Genomic DNA, 18374 nt, shown 5'->3' on the forward strand with positions numbered 1-18374 from the left:
TGTCAGTGGCGTGTACATCCTTCTGACTGTTAGGATTTCATGTGGCGTAAGGTGATGGTCCGAACCAAGCTGGTTTCTGAGCGCATACAGTGCCAATGGAAGGTAGTGTAGCCATCCCTTCTTCAGAATAAGCTTCAACTTGGCTATCCTTTCTTTTAACAAGCCGTTGAGCTTTTTGCATATTCCATTACCTTGAGGATGATACGCCGAAGAGAACTTGTGCTTTATACCAAGCAGCAAGCTAATCTGTTCAAAGACTGCATTAACAAAGTGAGGCCCATTGTCTGATCTCATGACCTCACAAATTCCCCATCTGGGAAATACCTCCCTTACCAGAAATTTGGCCGCACAGGCAGAGTCTGGGTGTGTACATGGGCCTGCTTCTAACCATCTAGAGAATGGACACACCACAACAATTAGGTACCTGTACCCGTTACATACTTGAATCATATCAACATAATCGACATGCATGTGAAGAAGACCGCTAGGGGGTGTCTGTACTTCTGCTCTCTATATGGTAGAAGAGAGGCACAGAAGACCCCAGCCAAGATTCTCTATTACGGTAGCAATGGACGAGCAATCAAGGCCTAGCTTCTCAGGAGGTGATGCAGGCTGGTTCTTAAGTACAGTGTAGTCCCCAAGCCCCCACAAAGGAATGTCCACACACTGTATTGGTTAGAACACAGTCTTTATATAATCAATATTCAAGGTTATGTACACTTATCATAATAACTCACTTTGGGAAAATCAACAATGGCAAATATATACAATTCTAAAGTGGTACCACCCTTTGTATTAGATCTCATTAAAGTGCATCAACACTACTGTAACAATGTCACACAGATCAATAGAGTGAAACCAGCAATAGAGAGAGGAGAGAAAATAAGATGGTTGAGCAATAGGCAGAATACTGGCCCCTACCACTAGACACAGTTCTGTGTGGAGATCCCCCCACCTGGGCAACCTGTAAAATAAAGATATAGCACAAGCCCAGTCCATATATTGTTCTGCAAGTCTTATTCCCTCCTATAATGTTTTTACCCCCCCAATGTACCTGGTGGAGTCGAGTTCTTCGAAGAGGCGTCGACAGATCCTTCTTGAGCGACCCCCTTTCAAGCGGGAGTCACGGATCGTCGAGAGGCGTCGAGAAGCCTCGAGGAACTCGGTGTTCGGCGACGGGGAATCGACGGCCCTTCTTGAATGCCTTCCCTTTCAAGTGGGAGACACGGGGCGTCGAACGTCCGTCGACCAACAGGGTAGAACGGCGTCGATGAGGCGGCAGCTTCGTCCGAGCGGTGCTCGTCGGTGTCGGAGCGTCGGCGTCCTGCAAGGCAGAGGCGTGTGGGGCACCTCGGTGACAATAGTTCTGGACCGCAAAGATTGTGGAGACGGAGGCCCAGCAAGGGCGTCGAGTCGTTCGAGTCTTTGTGGTCTTCGGGTGGCGGGAAACCCACCGGCAGGTTTCTCCTCGGTGCGTTGGTCGTCCTTGACTTTCTCCGGCAGGATAAAGCGGTCGACGGTGCGGACGAGGGAGTCCTTCGATTCGAATGTTCTTAGGCATAGGAGCGGACCGCTCCGGTCGTCGGCGGCACGGCGTCAAGTGGTTCCCACGGCTGGGCAACACAACTTCGACGGGCCTCCAGCGGTTACACAAACCTGCGAACCCTGGTCGACGGCAATGGACTTCGACGGCGGCGATGTCCGGGTGCTTCACTTCGATCTCCTCGGCGGTCCCGTCTCGGGTCGGCAGCCTTTCGAGGGTCTGTCTTCCAGGGCGCTTCGGTGAAGATGGAGCGGTGCTCGATGGTCCCTCGGAGCACGGGAAGAGGGCGCCTTACCAGGTCTTCTCTCGGGTCAGTCTTCGACGATTTCGGCAGCCTTCGGATCGGTCGAAGCAAATGCAACAGCAAGTCTTCTTCTTCCAGCTGGACGTCGAGGATCAGCAGTTCCAGTTACTCTTAGAGTGGAGACTCAGCTCCAGAACACTTCTGAACGCTTCTGAACGTTCCCTGAACCCCTTACCAGTGGTGAGAGGCCCCCAGATATACTATTCTGTCTCTCATCCACACTGCTGGCACACACTCAGCAGCCAATCATACAGAAGGGCATTCATGCAGTCAGTCAGCCAATCAGGCACACAGTGCATTCAGGCCACACTCCTCCCTTTCAGACACTCACAACAAGGAATGTGGTTTGGGACAAGTACCCAGCCATTCAACACTACGCACTGCATTCAGGCCAGTTTCGGGCAGGGCTGTCTGTCTTTGTCTCTCATGCCAGAAACCAGACAACCACAACAAGGAGTGTATATTGGTCACACACTCCATTCACCCAGGTCCCACCCACAGGAGGTACCCACAACATACAGTCACTGGGAAGGCTCCAGTCAGTCTAGCTGGGCCTTCACAACAACACCATATATGGAACTTCCACCCAACAGCCAGTCAGGGGGAAGGGACAGAGTCAGGGCTTCCCAGGACTTTGGGAAAACAAGGTAACAGGCAATAGAAAGCAAGAGGCCACAGGGGCCATCTTGTTTCCTATCAGGAATCAACTGATCCCAATGGCAGGGCCTGGGTATCCCAAAATGGAGGACACCCAGAGCACCTGTCAAATTCAGCATGGAGCTGCCACCAGCCCATACCCTGCTCTGTGGGCCACCCACAGGTGCCCAAAAACATACACTAGGGGCACAGGGTTGTACCCCTACCCATGGGTGCCATAAGGGTATCCCATGGGTCTGTTCACCAAACCAAAAGAGAGAGCTGCACTGCCAGGAGTCCCACATGGACTCCTGGGCAGAAAACATGACAGAACACACGATAAAAAGCAGTAAAGGACAAGGATTCAGAGGCCCTGTCCCTCTGATGCATTTCCAGCATCACAGTCGCCCCCCCCCCAGACTGAGGTGGAGGGTGTCTAATCTCCCACGGGATAGACACCCTCATCCAGACGGTCAACATACCTTCTGGAAAGGCCATCTGCATTATCGTGACTCTTCCCTGGTCTGTGCTCTATGGTGAAGTCTAGCCCTTGCAGGCTAATGGACCACCTGAGCAATTTTGGATTCTCACCCTTCATTTGCATAAGCCACTTCAGGGGCTTATGATCTGTTTGGACCTTGAAGGTAGACCCCGTAAGGTAGGGCCTAAAACGCCTAAGGCTCCAAACTATGCTAAAACACTCTTTTTCAACAGTAGCCCACCTAAATTCTCTACCCTTGAGTTGTCTACTGATGAATATGATAGTATGTTCTCTCCCTTTGTCATCTAACTGGGACAAGGCAGCTCCAATTCCGGTGTTGCAGGCATCCGTCTGGACGATAAAGGGTCGGCTGTAGTCAGGCGCACACAACACAGGTGCCCTACACAGACTTTCTTTCAAGCCATCAAAGGCCCTCTGACAGTCTTCAGTCCAATTAACCTTCCTAGGCTGTTTGGGTGAAGTTAGAGCTGTCAGGGGTGCCGCTATGGTTCCATAGTCTGCCATGAAATTGCGATAGTACCCAGTGAGGCCCAAAAAGGCTCTCACCTGGGTTTGAGTAGTGGGAGTCTCCCAGTTCTGTACATCCTGTACTTTACTGGAGAGAGGTTGGATTTGACCCCCTCCTACCTCATGACCAAGATAGGTAACTTTCCCCTGAGCTATCTGGCACTTGGTGGCCTTGATAGTGAGGTTAGCCCTTTTCAAGGCCTGCAACACCTTATCCAGATGTGTCAAATGCTCTTCCCAGGTGGAACTGTAGACGGCAATGTCGTCTAAGAAAGCCACACAAAAGGCTTCCAGCCCACTGAGCGCATGGTTGACCAATCTCTGGAAGGTGGCAGGGGCATTCTTCAACCCAAAAGGCATGACCCTAAACTGGTAGAGTCCCTCAGGTGTTGAGAAGGCCGTCTTTTCCTTGGCATGGTCCGTCAGAGCTATTTGCCAATAGCCTGAGGTAAGGTCAAAGGTGCTCACAAATTTCGCAGCACCTATGGTGTCCACGAGCTCATCAGCCCTGGGCAATGGGTGCGCATCAGTTTTGGTGACGGCATTGACTCCTCTGTAGTCCACACAGAACCTCCAATCCTTGGTACCCGCCTGGGAACTTGCCTTGGGGACAAGGACCACTGGACTGGACCAGGGACTGGTTGAGGGTTCAATAACACCCAGATCCAACATCTTGGCGACCTCAGCCTGGATGTGGTTCTTGACGGTATCTGACATACGGTAGCATCTGCTTTTGACAGACACACTGTCACCAGTGTCAATTTCATGCCTACACCACGGTGTAAGGCCTGGCGTCAGTGAAAACAGAGAGGCATACTGTTGGAGTAAAGCCCTGCAGGCCCTCTGTTGCTCTGTTGTCCAATCCGGAGAGAGATGTACTCCCTCCACTGAGCCATCCTGAGGGTTGCTAGGCAGCAAATCAGGAAGGGGCTCACTCTCATCCTCTTCTTGCTCTGAAGCTAGCAAGAGACATGAGACTTCTGCTCGCCGGTGGAAAGGCTTGAGCCTGTTGACATGGAATATCTGAGGGGCTACCCCAGAGGCTCCCATGTCAACCAGATAATTGACTTCGCCCATCTTGGAGATGATCCTGAAGGGTCCAGTCCACTTGTCTGCCAGAGCTCTAGGCTTGGTAGGCTCCATCACAAGGATTTCCTGTCCCGGAGTCCAATCCACTTGCGAGGCTTTAAGGTCATGCCAGTACTTATTCAATTCCTGGCTGGCCTTGAGATTTGCTGTTGCCTGACCCATCATCTGTGTCATCCTCCGTCTGAGGCCTAACACATAGTCCCCCACTTGCTTGGCGGGACCTGGAGGGGTGGCTTCCAAACCTTCTCTGATCAAGGCGAGGGGCCCTCTCACGGGATGTCTAAAGAGTAACTGAAAGGGGCTGAAACCAACACCCTCTTGAGGTACCTCTCTGTAAGCAAACAGCAGGCATGGCAGGAGGAGATCCCATTTCCTCCTTAGGGGTTCTTCCAAAGCCCCTAGCATGCCCTTGAGAGTTTTATTAAATCTCTCAACCAGACCATTGGTCTGGGGGTGGTAAGAGGTGGAGAACTTGTAGGTTACCCCGCACTCTTTCCACATGGTTTTCATGTAACTAGACATGAAGTTGGATCCTCTGTCAGAGACAACCTCCTTGAGGAATCCAACACGGGTGAAAATGCCCAGGAGAGCCCTGGCAACCACCTTGGCAGTAACAGTCTGAAGGGGTATTGCCTCAGGGTACCTGGTGGCATGATCTACCAAGACCAGGATGAACCGATGTCCACCTGAAGTGGGAGGGTCAAGGGGACCGACGATGTCGATGCCCACCCTCTCAAATGGTGTGCCAACCACTGGCAATGGCTGCAGTGGGGCAATGACACTACCTCCAGTCTTGCCAGACAACTGACAAGTTGGGCAGGTCCTGCAGTGGGACTCCACCTCTACTCCCATCCGTGGCCAGTAGAAATGGGCAGAGAGCCTCTGCTTAGTCTTCTTGGTCCCAAGATGACCAGCCAAGGGCACCTCATGCGCCAACTGCAGTAGGAAGGGCCTGTAAACCTGGGGTACCACCAACCTCTTGAGGGCACCAGGTTCAGGCTTAGTGGGCTCACTAACAAGGAGCTCACCCTCCCAATAAATCCGGAATGTCCTAGGCACTTCTCCTTGTGCCTGGGACAGGGCCTGTTTCCTCAGTCCCTCGAGAGAGTGACACTCTCTCTGTCCCTTACAGAAGTCTGCCCGGGAGGGTCCCCCTTCAGCTAACAAGCATTGAAGGTCGGGATGATCCTCCGGGTTGAGAACCTCTCCCACAGGAGAGTCTTCTGTCTCTTCTCCCACAGGAGTTGAGTTTGGGTTTTCCACTGGACCCAGCCCGTCCGGAGCATGGATCCCAATGGGTGCTGTCGGAACAGCAGGAAGAGAAGGTGTTCCCTCCACAGAGGTGGCCTTCTTGGTCTTCCTTCTTCTTGACTTCGGCCTCGCCTTTGGCTCGGGTACCTGACCCACAGCCAGACCCGGTGTCACCTGTGACCTAGTGACTGCAGCAGCAGTCATGGGAAGACCATCCGAGATCAACCCCAACTCTACTAGATCATTTCCTAACAGAATGTTAGCAGGGACATTGTCCTGAACCAGGACAGGAAGCTTTGCTGTCTTGTCTCCAATCATGAGTGTGACTAAGGCTACAGGTGATAATTTGGGAGGCCCACCAGCTAACCTGGTGGTTCGCAGAGGAGCACCTACATAGTCCTCTGGCTTGAGCAGGGTCCTGTCCACCACTGTCATGCTTGCCCCAGTGTCTCTCAAACCAGTAGAAGGCTGGCCATTCAAGAGGACACTTCTCAAAAACCTACGGGTGTTCTGTGGGATAGTCGCCAGTATTTCTGCATACTGGTCCCAGGCCCCAAGGGACACTAAGGAAATCTCTACCGGAGCACCAAATGTGATCCCGGTAGAGGAGGGGAGGACAGTGGCCTCCACCTCAGACACGGGGTAAGGGTAGGTCAGGCTGACAGCCTGTACTCCAAGTGCCTTACCTTTACACTTGGAGTCACCCCTTTTGTGATCCAGAGCCCCACAGTCCCAACAAGCGCCAGGAGTGTGGGGTACGGTACTGGAACCACTGGGAGCCTGCTTTGCAACAGGTGGACCACTACTCTTATTCCCACCCACAGATGACTTATCCCCACTAGATCTTTGGGTCTTGGGAGAGGAAGGTTTAGGTTTACCCGACTGTGACTGCTTGTGGGACTCCTCAGCTTTCTGAGAGGCCCCCTTTTCTTTGTCCTTGTCCTTCCCACTGGAGTCCTTAGGGGACACCCGGTGGGAGACCCACTTGTCAGCCAACCTAGCCAGTTTAAAGGGGTCCAAAATGTTCTGGTCAGCCACATACTGACGCAGCTCTGGTGAACAGGCTTCAGAAAAATGCTCAAAAAACAAGAGGTGGGACAATTCAACAAAAGTCTTAACCTTGTATCCATCGATCCACCCCATCATGTTCATGTGCGCCGCACTCACCCAGTCAACCCAAGACACATTCTCTCTTTTCTTAAAATCCCTGAACCTTCTAAGGTATTGGGTAGGTGTCTTGCCAAACTTGGCAATCAAAGCAGACTTCATACACTCATACTGACCCCTTTCTTCCACACTCAGCTTCAGAATACAGTCATATCCAGTTTGAGGCACTCTGCATAACAAACACTTAGCCCAATCTCTTTTATCAACATCATGAATCGCACAAGCCATTTCAAACGCTTCAATCCATTGGAGGATATCTGAACCTTCCACAAATACACCAACCAAATCTTTCATAAACTTGGTGGCTGGGGACCTGACACTCTCACTGGTTTTAACTGAAGTCTCCACTCTAGCTTTCTCTAGCTGGATTCTCTGACATTCAGTGTCCTGGCTCTTGAGTTCAAGGTCCTTATTTCTGAGTTCAAGATCCCTATTCTTGAGCTCCACTTGTTGAGCCAACTCCTCTTTCTTAAATTCAGCATCTATTTCCAACTTGCGGTATTCAAAGGCCAATTTCATCCTTAATAACTCAAGCTCCAAGGAATTGCTGGGGTTTGGAAAAGAGGCAGCAGGAATGGCGGCATTCCCAGAAACAGATTCAGCAGAAACCCCAGGGGCAGAGTCCTCATTGGTTGCATTCCCCCCCTCATCAAGAGTTTCACCATCAGTCTGGTAGTCCACCAGGGCAGCTATCAGCTCAGCCCTAGACTTATCCACAAAGTCTAACTCCCTGGCTTCACAAGCACTCTGGAGAGCCTCCAAGCTCATCCAAGTGAATTTGCCATTTGCAATAGACTCCATTGTTTGTAATGCAGTTATCTTGTACACAACTAAACCTTAATTTAATAAAGTGCGGATATCTTTTGTAAGTGGCACGGTTATACACTGATTCTTAAAACCATAAGCATCCCACCGCTGCCACCAGTGTGAAGAAGACCGGTAGGGGGTGTCTGTACTTCTGCTCTCTATATGGTAGAAGAGAGGCACAGAAGACCCCAGCCAAGATTCTCTATTACGGTAGCAATGGACGAGCAATCAAGGCCTAGCTTCTCAGGAGGTGATGCAGGCTGGTTCTTAAGTACAGTGTAGTCCCCAAGCCCCCACAAAGGAATGTCCACACACTGTATTGGTTAGAACACAGTCTTTATAAAATCAATATTCAAGGTTATGTACACTTATCATAATAACTCACTTTGTACTTAGGAAAATCAACAATGGCAAATATATACAATTCTAAAGTGGTACCACCCTTTGTATTAGATCTCATTAAAGTGCATCAACACTACTGTAACAATGTCACACAGATCAATAGAGTGAAACCAGCAATAGAGAGAGGAGAGAAAATAAGATGGTTGAGCAATAGGCAGAATACTGGCCCCTACCACTAGACACAGTTCTGTGTGGAGATCCCCCCACCTGGGCAACCTGTAAAATAAAGATATAGCACAAGCCCAGTCCATATATTGTTCTGCAAGTCTTATTCCCTCCTATAATGTTTTTACCCCCCCAATGTACCTGGTGGAGTCGAGTTCTTCGAAGAGGCGTCGACAGATCCTTCTTGAGCGACCCCCTTTCAAGCGGGAGTCACGGATCGTCGAGAGGCGTCGAGAAGCCTCGAGGAACTCGGTGTTCGGCGACGGGGAATCGACAGCCCTTCTTGAATGCCTTCCCTTTCAAGCGGGAGACACGGGGCGTCGAACGTCCGTCGACCAACAGGGTAGAACGGCGTCGATGAGGCGGCAGCTTCGTCCGAGCGGTGCTCGTCGGCGTCGGAGCGTCGGCGTCCTGCAAGGCAGAGGCGTGCGGGGCTCCTCGGTGACAATAGTTCTGGACCGCAAAGATTGTGGAGACGGAGGCCCAGCAAGGGCGTCGAGTCGTTCGAGTCTTTGTGGTCTTCGGGTGGCAGGAAACCCACCGGCAGGTTTCTCCTCGGCGCGTTGGTCGTCCTTGACTTTCTCCGGCAGGATAAAGCGGTCGACGGTGCGGACGAGGGAGTCCTTCGATTCGAATGTTCTTAGGCAAAGGAGCGGACGGCTCCGGTTGTCGGCGGCACGGCGTCAAGTGGTTCCCACGGCTGGGCAACACAACTTCGACGGGCCTCCAGCGGTTACACAAACCTGCGAACCCTGGTCGACGGCAATGGACTTCGGCGGCGGCGATGTCCGGGTGCTTCACTTCGATCTCCTCGGCGGTCCCGTCTCGGGTCGGCAGCCTTTCGAGGGTCTGTCTTCCAGGGCGCTTCGGCGAAGATGGAGCGGTGCTCGATGGTCCCTCGGAGCACGGGAAGAGGGCGCCTTACCAGGTCCTCTCTGGGGTCAGTCTTCGACGATTTCGGCAGCCTTCGGATCGGTCGAAGCAAATGCAACAGCAAGTCTTCTTCTTCCAGCTGGACGTCGAGGATCAGCAGTTCCAGTTACTCTTAGAGTGGATACTCAGCTCCAGAACGCTTCTGAGCGCTTCTGAACGTTCCCTGAACCCCTTACCAGTGGTGAGAGGTCCCCAGATATACTATTCTGTCTCTCATCCACACTGCTGGCACACACTTAGCAGCCAATCATACAGAAGGGCATTCATGCAGTCAGTCAGCCAATCAGGCACACAGTGCATTCAGGCCACACTCCTCCCTTTCAGACACTCACAACAAGGAATGTGGATTGGGACAAGTACCCAGCCATTCAACACTACACACTGCATTCAGGCCAGTTTCGGGCAGGGCTGTCTCAGTCTTTGTCTCTCATGCCAGAAACCAGACAACCACAACAAGGAGTGTATATTGGTCACACACTCCATTCACCCAGATCCCACCCACAGGAGGTACCCACAACATACAGTCACTGGGAAGGCTCCAGTCAGTCTAGCTGGGCCTTCACAACAACACCATATATGGAACTTCCACCCAACAGCCAGTCAGGGGGAAGGGACAGAGTCAGGGCTTCCCAGGACTTTGGGAAAACAAGGTAACAGGCAATAGAAAGCAAGAGGCCACAGGGGCCATCTTGTTTCCTATCAGGAATCAACTGATCCCAATGGCAGGGCCTGGGTATCCCAAAATGGAGGACACCCAGAGCACCTGTCAAATTCAGCATGGAGCTGCCACCAGCCCATACCCTGCTATATGGGCCACCCACAGGTGCCCAAAAACATACACTAGGGGCACAGAGTTGTACCCCTACCCATGGGTGCCATAAGGGTATCCCATGGGTCTGTTCACCAAACCAAAAGCGAGAGCTGCACTGCCAGGAGTCCCACATGGATTCCTGGGCAGAAAACATGACAGACCACACGATAAAAAGCAGTAAAGGACAAGGATTCAGAGGCCCTGTCCCTCTGATGCATTTCCAGCATCACAATGCAAGTGCTGAAAAGGTGCATTGGGCCTTGGGATAACTCCTCTAATTACTCATAGTGTATGCCCAGCCGTGAACTGTTGGCAGATTATCCAGTTCACCATAAAAAAATGCAACGTGCTCTGCTAAGTTCAGTATAAACCAGTCTTCAGCAATCGTAGCTGATAGATTCTCTTTTGTCATAATGCAACTGTTCCAGTGCTGTCTTCAATAAGGCTATGGGCATCACCGGTTTACCAATGCTGTCTTGTCGCCACAAGCTCCCAGAGGGGTTTAAAGAACACCCTCGCCGCTTCCAAATATTTTTCTCCTCCTGTGGTGCCTCCTCTTGGAGTTTCATTAATTGGGTTTTCTCCATGTTACTATAACTGTCAGGTTCACTTCGTACAACAATAATTCTCTCATGCACATCAGTTATTTCCACATTCATTATAACTTCGTCTTTGGTCGACACACGCTTGGCTTATGTGTCTGCTGCTTGATTTCCCCGTGAGATAAAGTCTGTCCCTTTCGTGTGGGTGGCGTTTTTACCGACCACTATGCCCACTGGGAGCTGTAGTGCCTTAATGAGCCTGTCCAATAGAGCTGCGTGCTGCACTGGCGTGCCATCCGCTCGGAGTTAGCCCCTCCTTTTCCAGCACGGTAGGCCTGAGTGCACTGTCGATGTCACATAGGCGGAGTCACTGTACACCATCACTTCCTGGTCGGCGTGATTCTCAAGTGCGAGTATCAACGCCAATAATTCTGCAGCCTGTGTTGAATAATGAGGTGGTAATCGTGCACTAATAAGTACTCGAAACTCTCCATTTGCTGTGTGCTTCATCACACCAGTGCCTGTATATCTTTGCCCATCATTTTGATCGATTCTCGAAGAACCGTCAACAAAGACAATTTCTCCTTCTGCCAATGCATTTTCTTTCACTCTGGGAATCTAATCATAGAATTCTTCATTATTCGAGCAGTCATGGATCGGCTCTCCTTCAGTGACTGGTTCTGCTATAATCATAGCTGGGTTCACTATCTTACATCGAATTATCTTAATTGATGGATTTGATATGATCACTTCAAATGCTAAGCTCTCTGAGATGTCAATGTGCCTTTTGGTTTCTCTAGAATAGCAAATAGTGTGTGCTCTACGAACAATGTCATTGAGCATCCCATCACAATGGTTGTGGCCTTCTCTATGGTGAACGCTGTGGCAGCTAAACTTTGTTCACACGGAAAGTGACCCCTTATCCAATTCCCACTGTAGTATGCCAGGGGCCTGTACCCCAACGTGGTTCTCTGTGTGAGTACTGCTGTCATACCACTGCCATTCGTGTGTGAAAACAGGTAGAATTTCTCTGCATAATTGGCAATTCCTAGAACTGGTGCCGTGCAAATGGCCCTTTTTAGTTCGATAAATCCTTCTTCCATGGTTTCAGTCCATTCCATTTTTTCTTTCGTCCCCTGTGCTTTCTTTAGGGCTTGTAACAAGGGCTTGGTATACGAGCTGCAGTCAAAGACCCATGCCCTGACCCCATGCCCTGACATAGTTGTATAATCCTAGAAAACTCTGCATTTGTTTTATTGTGTGTGGATTGGCTGTGTTCTATATGGCTTCAGCCCTTTCAGGGGTAACCCTTTTCCCCTCATGTGATATCAGCTAGCCTATATATAGCACTTCTTGTTGACAGTATTGTAACTTTTCTTTGTCAATTTTATATCCTTTTTCAGCCAATACAGTCAATAGCTGAATAGAATCGTGTCTGCACGTTTCTTCTGTCGTGCTGCAAATCAAGATGTGTCCACATATTGCAAGACAACACTCTCTAGTGCAATATTGCTTAAGTCCATCTGCAGGACTCTGTTGAAGATCGAAGGAGACTCATGGTACCCTTGAGGCAAACTTGTGCTTTTCAGACGCATTTGTCTGAACGTGAATGACGTAAAATCTTGTGAGTCTTTGTGCAATGGGATTGAGAAAAATGCATTTTTCAAGTCAATCACCGTGAAATTGTTTGCCTCAACATGTATATTACATAGGATTGTGGATGGGTTAGGGACTAGAGGGAACTCGGCCTCTACAATATCATTTACTGGCCTTAAATCCTGGATTAAACCGCAAGATCCCCCCTTTGATTTTTTGAGGGGGTACACCGCGGTGTTGCATGACTACTCGGACGTCACTAAAATGCTCTGCTCCATCATAGCAGAAATTGTCTTGGAAATCCCTTCATTTGCTTCCCTAGACATGGGATAGTGCCGTGCTTTTGGTAAAATTGCTCCTGGTTTCAATTTAATCCTTACTTCTCCTACTCCTTTTAACAAGCCTACGTCATAAGGGCTTGTGGTCCACACTGAGAGAGGCACCTGGACCATGTTGTCATCAAAATATTCAGGACGGTTTTGTGCCAGCATCATTTTCTGGGGCATTTCTCTTTTGATAATTTTCACCCAATAAATGAGATTAACTTCAACTGATGTTTCATCTGTACCTGTTTGTTCGTCAAACGGATCGTCATCAGTGACGTCAGTCAATCTGTACCCTTCCTCAATGGAGATTATTGTGCACCATTGTCTGCCTTCATCATCACAAGCATCGATCAGTGCCATTTTCCCGCGCACTATGGCTGTGTGTATTGCCAAGGGAAATACTTGTCCCTTTTCCTCATGCATAGGTATTCTTGGCCTAAATAAAAACTCATCTGGGGTTCTCATTGGTTTGTCTGCAATGCCTGGTAACCAAGACATTAATATACGTACTCCATACACAAATATTTCTGGTTCCAACGGAACAGCCCTCATATCTGTTTGTCCCACGTATGCTCTAATCATTTCACATACATTCAAATAATGCATTCCTGGAGTTGAACATACTATGCCCTTCTCCGTGAATGAGATTGTCATGTTTAACTTCGTCATTAGGTCTCATCCCAATATATTTACTGGAGCTTGTCTTGAATATAGCAGTGGCACATTCATGTCACATTCTCCTATAGAGACTGGAAGTTGTTTTGTAAAAGGAACACGACTTGTTGCTCCTGTGAAGCCCTGAGTATTTATGGCATCGCCGGACAAGGAAAACCTGCCTTCAAGTATACACAAGCGTGTTGCACCTGTGTCAACTAAGAAGGAATATTCTTTATCCCCTATGAGGACATCTACCCTTGGTTCCTCGTGAGGGTCTGGTGTCACTGATAGGATGGAACACATCAGGTTTCCCAGTGAGCTGTCCTAGTCCATATATAACTTTGTCCCATGCTGAGTGAATGGACTTCCTCCATCACCAGTATTGGTTCTCATTCCAGAATTCAATGCCTGTCCTGCACTTGTTGTCTTTGACAGTTGCATCGGTGACTGTTGAGACTGTCCTTGTGGAAAATTTGCCATTCTCTGAGGTTGCAAGCTTTGTTGTGCTCCTGGCGCTTGCTGTTGCACTGTGTGATTTTGTGCAACTACATTTCCACTATGCTGTAAAAACATAGGTGGATTCACCATCCCTACTCTTGTTCCTTGATCATTTTGCACCATGCCTGGACTTCTGCATGTGCACGCTAGATGCCCTGTCATCCCACACGTCCAACATATTGGCAGTGGTCTGATTATTTGCCCATTGGACATATCCTGATTGCCATTTTGCATGTTTTGGAAACCTCCCTGATTATCTTGGAAACCTTTCTGATTACTCTGGAAACCTCTTCCTCGAAAGCTTCTCCCTCTGAGGTAAAACCCATTACTGCCTTGATTAACCTGCTGTTGATTATTGACTTGCTGTATGTTTGGTCCATCTTTGCTAGTTTTTATTGCTCCTTCAATGCATATTTTGACAATTTTTTCTGCACTAATTTAGCCTCTTCAGCTTTCGTGCAGCCTCTTTTTTTGCGATTATTCTCTTGCAGTAGCCTGCAATAGTGAGCTATGGTCAACTGTATTTCAGACCACGGTTTGGCCCCGATTCCTACCAATTTCCTGAGCTGCTTCTGTACCTGATCTGGCAGCCCTTAGCATAATATACGGTAAAACACAGGTATAGATTTCCCCCTAGATTCCCATGTTTCCAACACCCATGCGTCTTGGAAATTCTGAATGTAAAGCAAAGGATCCTCCGATTCCTTCATTTTTCTTGTCATTATAGCTCCCATGTCAGAAGTATCCGGGTATAGCAATCGGAATGCTTTCCATACTGCGGCTCTGCAATTGTTAAATGTAGCTCCATCATGTGCAGTATTAATTGTAGTCACGCCAGGATAACCTGCTCGTGTCCACACATCGTCAGCTCTATCACCAAGTATGGCAATTAAAAGACCCTTAATATCCCCAATAGCTAGCATGTTGCCTCCCGTCATTTTTTCTAGCTCATGTATCCATTTTCCAGCTCCCGATGTCAACATTGGAAGCTTATTTTTCAGATTTTCTTGATCCATGTGTGGCCAGGCTATATACTGTGGCCTCGTTCATCCTTTTTCGAGCAACGGGAATTGTAACACATGGCACTCCTTTTACTCCCTCATCATTTTTCTATCCACTGCAGAGGTAATATTCCTGCAGCGCCGTCTATTTGGCAATGTCCTTAGTCTGCTCACATAGGGCAGTGGAGACCCCCCCCCTCTGACTGTAAGATACTCCTTCTGATCTGTCTGATTGTGTGGCTGACTGTGATACCTTAGGTGCAGACTCACTAGAATCTGACCTTCTTATTCCCTTCCCCCTTGAGAAGTGGTTTTCGCATCTTCTCTCATCTTCCTTTTCTTCATATTCCTCTCTTTATGCATCAGATATTGTCTGTGCCCAACTCGTGTAATTCCTCTCATCTTCCTCACTCCTATTTAGTATCAACCTATCTAGGGACAGCTCTCTATTTCTGCTACTTCGGTAGACGTCCTCAGTGTCATACAACTGAGTGCTCTCAAGACGCTTGTCCTCTCCTCTCCCTTGGGGTACCTGTTCTAGCCCGATTTCTTCATATATTCTATCGATCGTGTCTCCAATGCTTCTGGTGTCGAAGTCCTCTTCGATATTTGCCCTAGATGTGCCTGGCACTGAATCATACTCAGGAAAGAATTCTTCTATGTCCTGCCAGTCTACCACTGGATCGGGTTTTTTAACCTCTCTTTCCAGATATTCAAGATCCCGTGTTCTCTTTCTTCGCTTGCATTCTATGTCGTCATTGAACTCTCTGTGCTTCCTCACTTCCTCTCTGACCATATCTTCTTCCTGTTTCTTCGCATCTCTACGCTCATTTGCCCTTCGTATTTCCTCATCCCTTCGTCTTTTTATTCTCTTCTCCCGTATCTTTTGTTCTTCTTCCTCTATTCTTCATTGTTCCTGCCTGTCCTGATCATTAGCTGCACTTGGCTTATGATCGCGTTTCCTTTCTTGCTCTTTGCGAAACAGCTGCTCTAGTCTCGGTCTATCTTTTTTCCTAATTCTTTCGTATCTCAATCCTTTTTCCTTTTCCTTCTCTTTCCATTTGGGATCGTTTGACTCTCCCTTCTGTCTCACATCCTCAATGCCTTTACCATCGAGTTTCAATAAATCTGACCTCCCATCCATTCGTTCTATGTGAATGCCATCTCATCACTTCTGTCCTCATCTCCTTTCATCTCTTTCCCTCTCTGCTCGTATCTAGCGATGTACTTGCTTGTGCTTGAGCTCCCTTTTCTTTCTTGCACCTCTCCTTGTCCCTTCGGGACTTTGGAGGTGATATCTCTATCTCTGTCTTTGTCTGGATTTTCATCACTACTTTGTGTAGGTGACTCATATGCCGGGTTGCTATATACTGTGGCTGCTTTTGGTTCCCTCAACGGATATAATCCTTCATCTTTACTAGCTTTGCTTTTTGTTTCAAACGGGGCGGGTGGCGCAGAAGGCGTTTCACCCCCCTCTGAGCATATGTTAACTATCCAATCTAACGGCGGCTCCACCTCCTTATCCTCTTGGTACATTTTTCCAAAGCACTAAACTAGCTAGGCGTTAATCCAACTTTTTGCCAGTATATGTGGCGTGCAAACATGTCGTCATGTGTTGCTGGACCGTTTTAGATAGCAATCTGCCCTGGGGCCATGGCATAAACATTTTGTGGGCGGTTCCTTTAACCCACTCTGCACTGTACTTTTTCAGCTTAGGTGCATGTTTTCGCAACTGTTTGCACAAGCGTACTAACGGTGTAATGTCTTCCATGCTTAAATTTATTTATCTTCTCCTCATACAACACTTTGTTATGTTTTACGTTTCTTAAACAAAATCAAAAATATGAGCAAGCACCAATCGCTGCAAGCTCCAATCCCATTTTTCCACAGAATTATTTTTTTACTTTTACCTTTTCAAACAACAACCATCAATTCATGTCATACAGCATCCTGGCTATACAATCGCACAATTTTCATGCTATTTCCCCCAAAGATTTTCTTACCTCGTGGTGTCAGAAAAAACAAAAAACACAAGACAGACGTAACAGACTAGACAGACTCCGGCCGGCTACACAAATCTCCTGCCCCTATCATTAGTCCGACATGGAATGTAAGCCCATTTCTTTCAGATCGCCTCTTTCATCGATTCTGGTCTCCTATGTCGTCCTATTCAATTAGAACTTTATATGCAGGCTTCTTCTAGCGCTATATTAAAGCCTAGGTATATGGACGTATCCTCTATGCTCGGGTATCTTCCCGGTATTCTCTATGCTCCGGTATCTTCCCAGTATCTCTCTCTATTGCTCTGCCACCCTCGGGTCAATAATTCTTTCCCCTTCATTACCTTCCCTTACTTGTTCTAAGGCATGCACTTTTTGCCAAAGTATTAGGCTTTCTCACTCACCGTTCGCATTTTTGTTCCTCTCTGGATGCTCGGGATCACTGCCTTCGTTACTGCCTCTCCTTGCTGTTCGTCCGGTCAGCTGCTCGTAGAAGTGGGAAGGGGTTCGTGGGAGAAAGCACAGGTTCCTTCAGACCTAAACCTGCAGGGTTTACACTTTAGACTATCCACTATCTACAGGGAGACTCTTGGTCTACTGGCAAAGGACTTGTGATATTTCCGGGGACCTAGAGTTACTTATTTCGACGGTCCCTGGGTGTCTTATCTAATCGATAATCAAAAACTATCAATCTCTGCTACCAAGTGTGCAGTAGGGACTCCAGCCGGCCCATAGGACTGCGGGTTTCCCAAACAGCTCTTTAGGATGAGTAGAAGCACCCTCGAGATGGATGGGGATGCAGATTAATACTCTTGCATCAAATCAATAATGACAACTCGATAGTTTGGCAAAGGGAGTCCGTTTAATGAAAAGTACAAAAAAACGGGGAGTTTATGACTATCAGCAATCGCTCGATCTTCCATCTCACTTCAACTTCAATTAATTTCAGAAAAAACACATCATTTATACCAGGAACTCATCATCACTGATGTATAATATCTCAAAACTTAGCATGCAACTCGATTGGTTCAAGGAAGGTAACTTTAATATAGGTACTATATCTGTATATGGTAACAAAGTGAGGGGATTGGATAAACAATGTCAGGTGGGGCATCTAAGCCCTTCCTTCAAAATGGCTACCGTAGACATCACTAAAGGTACTACGTCCCATTGGTTCTACTAACTATAGGACCCTAGATTACTTGGTCCACTAAGATTGGGTTGGCATCAACCTCACTCATACTTTTCCACTTGCCTAGCAGCGTGCAGCATAGCCAGCCAGGTGCAGGGAGTTTGTCTGCACTCCTAGCCTCCCACCAATTATTGCAACGATCAATCATCACTTCAGTGGTCATGTATCAATTATTTCTTTGTATGTTGGCCTCAAGTCTGCTTCTTGGTCTGGGAAAGTTAAGGCGTCTGGGCATGGCAAGAGTCGATGCGTAGGTGTGAAAGTTTCATCCCTTCTGCTTGCTCGGTCACGTGATTTCGACACCGTGAAATTGTCTTATTCTCCATGCAATTTTGTGTATTTGATTTGATTCTGCCAATCGTCTGCCATCTGTGGCTTATCTTGACCTTTCTGCGCAGGATACACTGTTCTTCTTTCCATTAATTGTATCCACTGTTGGTCTATT

This window comes from Ambystoma mexicanum, chromosome 4q (genome assembly GCF_040938575.1).
Source record: "Ambystoma mexicanum isolate Mex_15411 chromosome 4q, UKY_AmexF1_1, whole genome shotgun sequence".
Classification (NCBI taxonomy): domain Eukaryota; kingdom Metazoa; phylum Chordata; class Amphibia; order Caudata; family Ambystomatidae; genus Ambystoma; species Ambystoma mexicanum.